This window comes from Erpetoichthys calabaricus, chromosome 8 (genome assembly GCF_900747795.2).
Source record: "Erpetoichthys calabaricus chromosome 8, fErpCal1.3, whole genome shotgun sequence".
Lineage (NCBI taxonomy): Eukaryota > Metazoa > Chordata > Cladistia > Polypteriformes > Polypteridae > Erpetoichthys > Erpetoichthys calabaricus.
In genome coordinates this window covers 125,699,742-125,710,321 of record NC_041401.2, presented here as the reverse complement: position 1 = coordinate 125,710,321, position 10,580 = coordinate 125,699,742, and positions in this window count along the sequence as shown.

The window sequence follows — 10,580 nt, the reverse complement described above, 5'->3', positions numbered from 1 at the left end:
GTAAAACACCACCATAGTGTAATTGGTTGCTTGATGACGTTACTTAATAGCGGTATAATTGGGCAGTTGTTTATCAAAAGGCTGATGGAAACTTAAGTAATATTTTGAAACACAGATTCTAAAAATAAAGGTTTGTGTTTTGGGTTAACTTTAATGATAAGAAATTAAAATAATTGTTAATGAAACGTTTCGCTGGTTTTCCCACACATTTTCAATTGAGCCATGTAATTCTGTTTAGCAAAACTAAAATAAATGTGGCATAGTGGTCCGTCTGAGGAACGCCATAGAAGAACCATTTTTGGTTACAAAAAAGAGCCATCCACCTGAAGGTTCCAGAAAGATGCTTTATTTATTTAGATCCGTAACAGGCTCTATAAATATCCATGAATAGAAGATTAACTATTTGTATCAGTATTTTCATTATCAGGTTTCTCGCCGTATATAACAAGTTCATTTTTTCTTTTTTGTTTTAATCTGTAATATCCTTCTGCACCCTATATATATTAAAAATTTCTGGTTTAGGAACCCTTTTCAAAGCCAAAAAGACAATTTCATATGCATACAACCTTTTCCAGAATGGAATGATTCTTTGTCAAGCAATGATGGGGGACCACCCAACCCAGTAAAGTGCCGTTACAGAACCGTTTTCAAGACTGTCGATTCGTTTACGTAACTAAGTTACTACTCGACTTAAATTCCACAATTATATTTTGAGTGATATACTAAAATCTGTAAAATTACAAATAAATAAATAAATATTAATAAAGCCAGGTTGAACATGTCGTTGACTCTTTAGCATTGTAAATTCTTGCAAATAATCACGATGAATAAATCATCATGTTGAAAAAAAATGCTGACTAATATATAAGACCAAAAAGATCGGCAATATAATATAAAGAAGCGTGTGCATTCTTCAATGGTCTGTAAAGACTAACAAAATTAGAAACCATGCGACCTCGGAAAAAAATCAATCACTTTTCCAAATGCGCTTGTCTATTCAGTAATTTTTTGTTAGTTATTATTATTTTTGTAACTACAAATATGCGTACTATGAGTAAAATCATGGCTGGATAAACAAAGGACAGGATGGGAGTTTATTCGCAAGGCATATGATTTAAAAGAAATACGCTGAGCATATATTACGTAGCCTACGTAATAATTATTTAACATTAATTGAACACAGGCTTATCATTTCACATCACCATAAATTGTGTTGGACTTTAAATTAATGTAAAGCACATACACTAAGAGAATGATGGAATAGTTGTACAATAAACCATAAAGTGCTTGTGTCATCCAAAAAACGGAAACGGAGACAATCGGCATGGAGCCCGGACCCCCCAGTGAGAGCAGACGGTCTTTCCCGCCTGTGTGCGCTCCAAAGGCGGCTAACACCTTCGCTAAACCTTCCTCTCCCAGCAGCCCTGCCCTCTCTCAGACAGATCTGATCGTTTTTTCCCTGTTTCTTTTCCTTTGTCTTTTTCCTCTCCAGAAGGTCTTGAGCCTGAAATCATTGAACTTTTACTCACGCCGAGTAGGCGATGACGGATGCCATGAAGTTATCTCAGACAGTTGACTTTTCTCGGTAAGGAAGGAGTTAAACGGAAAGATTGTAATTATTACTTATTGCAACAGAAGCTCGACGCTCCTGTGCGCCAGGGACTAGCAAACAATCTCAATGACTTGTCACTTAGACAGATTTCGACTTTTTGTTTTTCATTTTGAAGTAATTGACGGATAATTGCTGTCGAAAGAGCACCTTACCTTGCAGAATATCGATTTTACCAGCTTTGCATTGACATCCTATTCGGAGTTGGGTAAGAGACACACTATTAATAACAAATTTTAGGAACGTTTCTTTCGAGCTCTACCTGTGTGGAAAATGATTGTTTTACTGAAAGGAAAAGCCAATGCAATGTGACCGAGTACAGTTGCCATGTTCTTAATAATCGATTTTTAAGCGGCACTTTACTCTTCTGGTTAAAATATCAATTATGATTACTAATTGGTTAAGTCTTTGTAGGAAGGCTGTTGAGTCTTGAAGTTTCAAGAGCGAAAATTTTAAAACCCATTTCCCTTTTTTTAAAGTTTGCAGGGTTTAAGCTTCGTAGGTAGGTGTTGTCAAAGATATGGGGGTGCTGTCTTTGATTCGGCCACCAATCAGTGTGCTTGACTGCTTGCTCCGCTTCACAGATGTCCAGGTGTACTAAACACGAGACTTTGCTGTATAAACGCAGGACGGTGAGCCATGATAAATAACCTAAACAGTACAGTTTATGTTTTCTTATAATTTCTTGCATATGCATACCGATTTTATCTAATTTCTTGACCGCCCTCTGGATTTTCAAGAATTGTATCCTAAGCGATGGTTTTCAATGGGTTTGGAACTTATTATCCCTTATCGTCAGATATATCTGTAGTATTATTGCACACATAACTTATTATTGGTTTTTACATCTTCTTAAAGAAAATTAATTATTCATTAATTTTGGATTAACACATTTCATTAACTGTAATATATGTGTTAAAAAAATTAACTGCTAGTATAATGTATTTCGATCTTCGTAAAACAAACAAAACGAAAGTTTCGTTATAACTATACAAATACAGCAAAATAATATTTAAATTATTTAAAATGCAATATACTAGGAATGTTAATTATTCATAATTGTGAATTGATTTTTGTATATGTCATTCTGTATAAATTATTTCTTTAAACTTAAAATTTAAAGGAGGGGTCATACGAAACTTGTTTTATTTTTCATTATGAAATTAAGTTTTACCCAATTTTGATTTGATGAAAAGCAGTTAAACTGAATTGAAAGTGATCCTTAATTAAAAAAATATAAACTTCCTTTCAAGCATGTTATCAAAATTTATGAAATATTAACTTGCTTGTATACGCAACATAAGTAACCCCCATTCATAATTTAATTACATCTTCGTTTGTTGTTTGGGCTTTTTGGTTTTCGGAGTTCAATAAATCTAAATATTACGGTAGGTAACAGGTTCAATAAAAGGCCGCCGCTTGTCCTTTTAAAGAGGATGCCATGCACGTCCTACGTCATTGATATTACGGCTGACTGACTCTTTTAAAGCATTAATCTATTGATGTGAGGAATATAACCTACGATCAAAACACATTTACCTTATGTTCTTTTGCATTTTTTTAAAACGAATAGAGATTTAGTTAAATATTAAATTGTGATTTTGCATGTCGTCAATTATACCTCTTTCTTTTAAACCGCTATTATAATTCAGTGCCACAGGAGAGCCAGAGCCTATTTCTTTTACTTAATCGATTAAATAAAAAATATGACTTTACAAACAGAATTCTCAGGGAAAATAAACATTATTATCGCTAATATAAATAAATACGCACAATTTTAAAACAATATTGAACATATTTATAAATGCCGGAGAAAATGTATATCCACAGCGCTTATTGCAGCGTTTACTTCAATTTGAGTCATAAAAAAGAATACAGGACAATGTGGCAGTCTATCCACAGACAGATGGAATAAATTGTAATCTGAGACCATCAATTTAAATTAACTTCAAGGAATGTCGAGAATAATCGTAAGTGAACAATGTGCAATTACCAATGAATGTTTGATTTGAAATATAGAAGGGTGTACCGTGGCACACTTTTCAAAAACAAAACACAGCGGGATTTATTTGAATAAATAAGCTTATTTTTATTGATAATACTGAAATAAGACCTTTTTAAAATTCTGCCCGAAGTCTTTGTTTTTCGTTGCCGTCCAGGGCTAAGCAATTTAAACAAGGAAAGATGATTAGCAATGAGCAAGATTATTACTTGCGTCTAGGCATATTGTACATTGAAAAAATAATAATTTATGTTTTTATTAGAAATAGGAAGTTGCTTATTTTAAACGAAATGAAGGGCTTATGCTATTTCAAATTAACATAAAATGTGTGCGGTAAACACGTTTAATCTGAACAAGTGTGTTCTAAATACTTGAATAATCGTGATGTAATTAAAACCGATACAACAATTTAGAAAGTAAGTTCAAAATACAAAAACGAAAGCAATCTACTGATAATTGGTTTAACTGACAGCTATAATAGTTCTTTAGTTCTTCTGCGTTATTATACTGTGTGACCACTTTTGAAGGGAGTGAGTTCTTAAAGTCATTTTATGGTGAAGACAAGATGTCCAAATGGAAAAATTTATTTAAGTTAAAGTAAGAACTGTAAACAGAAAGCTATGTTTTGAAATACATCCTTGAAATGTTGTTTTGCTTAAGAAAATCTAGGAATTCATTAGTGTCTTTAATTATTCCCTATTGCAAACCAATGCGTTTTTCCTATAAATCATAATATTAAACTGATTTATTCATATCTTTTATGATACTATTTATTAGCGATGAGACTGCCTAAACCAAAGAAGGCGCACTTGTTGGACAAGAGATCTCTGAACACCCATGTTTGATACTTCATAGGGTTAATAGTGAATGCCCGACGCGAGTTGCAATGCCTCCGGAGAAGCGAGTCGCACAGTTTCTATGGAGGTTGCCATGGCGCTCCGGCGTAAACCACGCAACAAATATAGAAGAACTGCAGATAAAACATAAAATTAAATAAAATAAGCAACAATAAATAAATAAAGTATAAATGAGTTAAAATACGTGCAAGGAACCCTGGACAACAAGAATTTCGGAAGTAAATAAAAAGGCATAAATTTAATTGAATAAAAGTGTTTGAAAGAAGTCATAATAACTTAAGATTAAAAATTGAAGGAGGTTATTATCATATCATTTTCTAACTCACTTTATCCAGACCAAGGTAGCGGGGTAGTTGAGGCTGGAGCCTATCCCAGCAAGCAAATGGGAAAGGCAGGAGCAAACCTTGGACAGGGTGCCAGTCCTTCGTAGGGCGAACACAAACACACACCCAACACACACCAAAGAAATACAATGGGTGTGTTTCACCCAGCTTAATGTCGCCACTTCACCTAACCTGCATATCTTTGAACAGTGGGAGGAAATCCAAGGACCTGGAGGAAATGCAAGCAATCATGGACAGAACATGCAAACTCAACACAGAGAGGATCCAGGGCACAACCTTTGTCTCCTCACTGTGAGGCAGTAACGCTTTCACTGCGTCACCGGACCACCCTGTTATTATTATGCACGCAAATCGACACGTAGGTTTATTCGTTAAATATTAAAAGACTACAGCGATTATCACTAATTATTTTAAAAATAAATTCTATGTAGTTCATGAGGGCACATTTCCAGTAAAACTCATTCCTTTCGTTTTTGTACAGAAAAAAACCTACTTGTTGGCAGAATTTTTTTGTTTACTTAAGAGAGCCTCCAGAAATCATTAGTGACCTGGAGCCTCATTTGACCAGGAAACAAAATACTCAATAATATATAGCATGAGACACAACTGAGAATGCAAAGACCTGTCGATTATAAAAGACGACAAAACAGTATAGGTTGAAGTGTATTCTCTATGATATTAGTGAATTTTTGTGGTTTCCTGTGCTGATTTCAGTTTTACACACATGCTGTCAGGTCAGTGGTTACTCTAAATTGCCTTACTCAAAGTGAATGTGTGTTTGTAATGTACCAGCGTCTAATCTGGTATTCACTTTTGGGGTTTATGTCGCTACTGGATTCATCACAGTGTTCTTGTGGCACAGAAGCATGTACTAAAATGATAAACTAAACTTAGAAGTAAAGCTTTTTAAAATTGATCTTTTTGAAATAATAAAAATGTGTTTCATAGTTGTTACTATAATGACAAATATTTCATGGACACTCCATCTATACAATAAAGTTAAGTTTTTTTTTTTGGGGGGGGGGGGTATTAAAGTAAGGTAAGCTTACATTGTTTTTGATGTACTTCTTTGGACAATTTGATCAAGGAAATTAGGCCAAAGAGATGCATAAAGCATATTTTATTCCCCTCTATATAGCTTGTCTTTGTACTGTTGTACTGAGATCTAGTCTACCTTTTTCAAAGCTTTAATGCATAGTATTCAGCATATGTTGTCTTAGTTTTAAAATGTTTGGGTTCTTGCACTAAGTGTTGAAAATACATTATAATGAAGTTCTGAGTAGTATTTCAAAGATCAGGCGCACCAGTTTGACTGGTGGTAAATCTTGTCTTCCAGCCTCTCATTAGACCAGAATAGATAAGAGAAAACATCTGGTTGATATAGACATATTTATTAATATTAATTAATTAATTTATTTATTTATTTATTTATTTGTTTATTTATCCATCCATCCATCCATCCAACTTCTTAAGTCTGTTCCTGAAGCTCAATTTGTTGACAAAGTAATATTAAAAACTAATCTATACTCTTTTGCATTTTATTCAGTCTTTACCTTTAACTATATTTTCTGATGTAAATGCTCTGCACCAACTAAACTAAACAGTCTGATTTTTTTAATAAGTATTCTTATTTGCTGTACAATGTGTCTTGTAAGAGTGTGCTCCTGTGAAGGTTCTGTATATATTTTTATGTTCAATTGCAATGAACATACAAATTTATTAATTAGACAGAAAGTATTTTCTTCTGTTTCAATAACAAACAAAAAAAAACCAGGTATGAATATACTGTAAGAAATTGTCAATGTAGTTACCTGGGAAAAACATCTAGAATTATTTGCTTTTCTATTTGTGATAAGATATGGCAACAGTGATTTATTCTTCACCTCTTCTAAGATATTTACAGTATATTATATAGTGATAAATACACAAGCAACTTTCTATTATCAACTTAAGGCTATGCAGAAATTAGATACAGATTGTCCTTTGTCAGATCCATCTGAAATTTACTGCTGTTTAGGTATAATAATTGGATTTGTCCAGAGCATGAAATATGCTAACATCTTTTGTGCATAGGCTGTCTAGCATTTATACTTATGGAATCCATATTTTGTTAAAAGTCTTTTATAACTGAGGAGCATTATAACATGTATAAAACACTCATTTCCTGCCGTATGATGCCATGCTTATTGTATATTGTAAAGCTGTACCACAGACTAAATTTTAGAAAATCGTGTTGTCTTTGTGGTCACATAATTAAACACTTAAAATATTGACAAATAAAAATTCAAAAATTTTAAAGTTAAGGTGTTTTTTTAAATTAGTTTGCAAGTTCTCAAATTGTTTTTCTGCCCTACTCATTTTTGTCGCAATATGTTTCCTACCAAAGCACAACATGCTTTTACACCACACCAGGAGAAAATTCAATTCTCTCCTGCTCTTCCTCCAGTGACTGGGTCTTTAATTGCTCTAAGCTCAATGTTCATCATAGCTGAAAGATGTTCTCAGGGTGTAAGCTGCATAGGGAATTGAAAGGTGTAATTGAACAGGTGTGTTAATGATTAAAATTGGTCTCCTTCAAGGATGTGACACTATTTAAAAACTCACTCTTGGTAAGGATGATAGGTAACTGCTTCTCAAGAGTTAAATGCTTGGAAAGTTAATATGTTGGTACTCTTAGGCTATTCAGGTTATGAAGTCTGTATATGTACAAATGCCAGAATTAGCAGCAAGAATATGAAGAGAGGAGTTCCATCAATAATTGTCTCCTGCTTTGCATCTAAAATTGTCTGGGAGAGACTTTCCAAGGTCTTGTAATGAAATACACAGTTTAAACAATAGATGAATAAAACCTTCAGGGACACTCACTGAATCAGTGACGAAACAATGAAATTTAAGATGAGGTAACATTGCTTAGACACACACAGCGTTTGCAACATACTGAAATGTGGAATGCTGTTAAAATCACCTTCTTTATTGATAAAGTTAAAAGTATGCTGGTGTTTTTCAGCAAAGTGTGGCCCTCCTAAAAATATTGTTCATTTGGACTAATTAAATAGTTTATTTTCAAACAAGCAGATTATATTTCATATTGTACATTGCCCAGTGAGTGCTATACCAGGGTGCTGTTTATATACATGCAATTGTTTACTCTTTCAAACTCTTAAATTAGACATGCTAAATAATTTGTTAATAGCTATAGAGCAAGTGGCTTTATTGTCCAATTCCTTAGCCGTTAGGCACACTTTCCTTGTGAGAAAGGTAAAATCTTTCATTTTATATTTAGCTTGTTTGTGATATATGTTTGTTTTGATTTGCTTTATGTATTCCTTTACAAGGTGGCATTGTGCAAAAGTCCATGCATTGGCTAAATCCAAATGGGACATCAGGAGCATTCATGAACATCCTAGTTCTCAGATTTTAGTTGTTAGTAAAGCTGACTCGTATGTCTATTGGGCGCATGATGAAAAACTTAAATATCCATAGAGAGAAAAACATGTGGAGATCATGCACACACACAGTGAACTGGACAGGATTCAACTCAATTGCTTAGAGTTGTGAGGCAGCAGGCCCAACCACTGTGACAATGTCATTACTTGTGAAGTAAACATTAATGGGTAAACCATTTGGCACTTGTGTTGCTGTGTAGTGTTATGAAAAACTGTACAAACTGTTATGATATCTCTGATCGCTATTTAGCACGTTTTTCAAGATGAGGATTAAATGTGTAAATAATTCATTGTAACCATATAATTATAGATTCTTTAAGTGCAGTGAATTAAATAAGAAATGTTATTGTATGTGGTATCATTAATTAACATTTACATATATTATAAAACAGAGTGTAGTCAATATAATGTATTAAAAGGACAAAGGATGAGGGGAATCAGTTGATGACAGAAAGAAAGAAAGAAAGAAAGAAAGAAAGAAAGAAAGAAAGAAAGAAAGAAAGAAAGAAAGAAAGAAAGAAAGAAAAAGACATTAACTTCAAGATGCTAATCATGAGCCATCACGGTTTTCTGTATTTTCTACATGAGGCTCCCATGAGATACCACCTCGTACAATGACGATTCAAGTCTGTCTAAATTTGATGTAACTACTGTCAGTTAGTTTTGCTTATTTTATTTAACCAAGATGTAAAGCTGGGAATTTAAACAAAATTCAAGTTTCATCTTGTTTTTTCAATAAGTCTGGGATATGTTGTTTTCAGTATTTTTACTTGAACAGTCACACAACCCATTAAATATTCAATATTACATATAACAAAATAATAAATATGTTATTAATCTAGAGTCACAATAAGACAGTGTCGTAAAATGGACATGAAAGCATCTCAAAATAAAGTGTTCTATATTGTTTTAGTCATATGATATTGTCAATTCCAAGTAAATATGCTTAAATTTATGATAGAAAGTAAAAACTAAACTAGAGCAACATTTACATCTGCAGGAGCTTAGTGCTATGGTGGTTAGACTGCTGCCTCATGGTTCCAGAGTTCTAACTTAAATCCTGATCCAGCAATGTCAGCAAAGAATCTACTTTCTTCCTGTGTTTGCAAGGGATGTTTCTTCCAATTACTCTGATTTCATGCCCCGTCTAAGAGATGTACAGGTTAGCTTAAATGTAAACCATAAATTCTTATGAGTGTAGGTGTAAGAATGAGTGTATCATGCAGTGTAGTGGTACCCTAGGGAACCCGGATTAATGACTATCTTGAATCCAATGTTGCATGATGGGCTCTAGTCAGCAGTGCTCCTGAACTATAATAAATAGTTTCAGAAAATGCATTACATTTTTAGGCCTGAAAAGACCTCCTTAAATGCAGACAATTCCACTAGAAACATCTGTAAAGGCATATGGGTTTTCACTTTAGATCCAACGGCCAGCCAGCACACATAGCCAATTGTACAAAATTAAACTTCTTCTTTTTCTTTCTGCTACTCTCATTAAGGGCTGCCATAGCGGATCATCTTTTTCCAATTCTTCCTGTCCTCTCCATCTTACTTTGCTACACCCAACACTTGCATGACCTCTCTCAACACATCCATAAACCTTCTCTTAGGTCTTCCTCTTTTCCTCTTGCCTGGCAGTTCCATCCTTAGCATCCTTTTCCCAATATACCCAGCATCTCTCCTCTGCCTGTGTCCAAACCAATGCAATCTTGCCTCTCTGGCTTTGTCTCCAAACCATCCAATGTGAGCCGAGCCTCTAATGTACTCATTTCTAATCCTGTCCGTCCTCGTTACACCCAATGCAAATCTTAACATCTTTAACTCTGTCACCTCCAGCTCTGTATCCTGTTTTTTGGTCAGTGCCATCATCTCCAACCCATATAATATAGCTAGTCTCACTACCATCCTGTAGACCTACCCCTTCACTCTTGCTGATACCTGTCTGTCACAAATTACTCCTGACACACTTCTCCACCCATTCCACTCCACCCTGCACTCTCTTTTCCCCCTGTCTTCCACAATCCCTGTGACTCTGTACTGTTGATCTCAAGCATTTAAACTCATTTACCTTCGCCAACTATACTCCCTGCATCCTCATCATTCCACTGACCTCCCTCTCATTTACACACATGTATTCTGTCTTGTTCCTACTGACCTTCAGTCCTCTCTAGAGTTTATCTCCACCTGTTCAGGATCTTCTCAACCTGCTCCCTAATCTTGCTAGATCACAACGTTATTAGTAAACATCAAAGTCCACGGGGACTCCTGTCTAATCTCATCTGTCAACCTGTCCATCACCATTGCAAATAAGATAGGGCT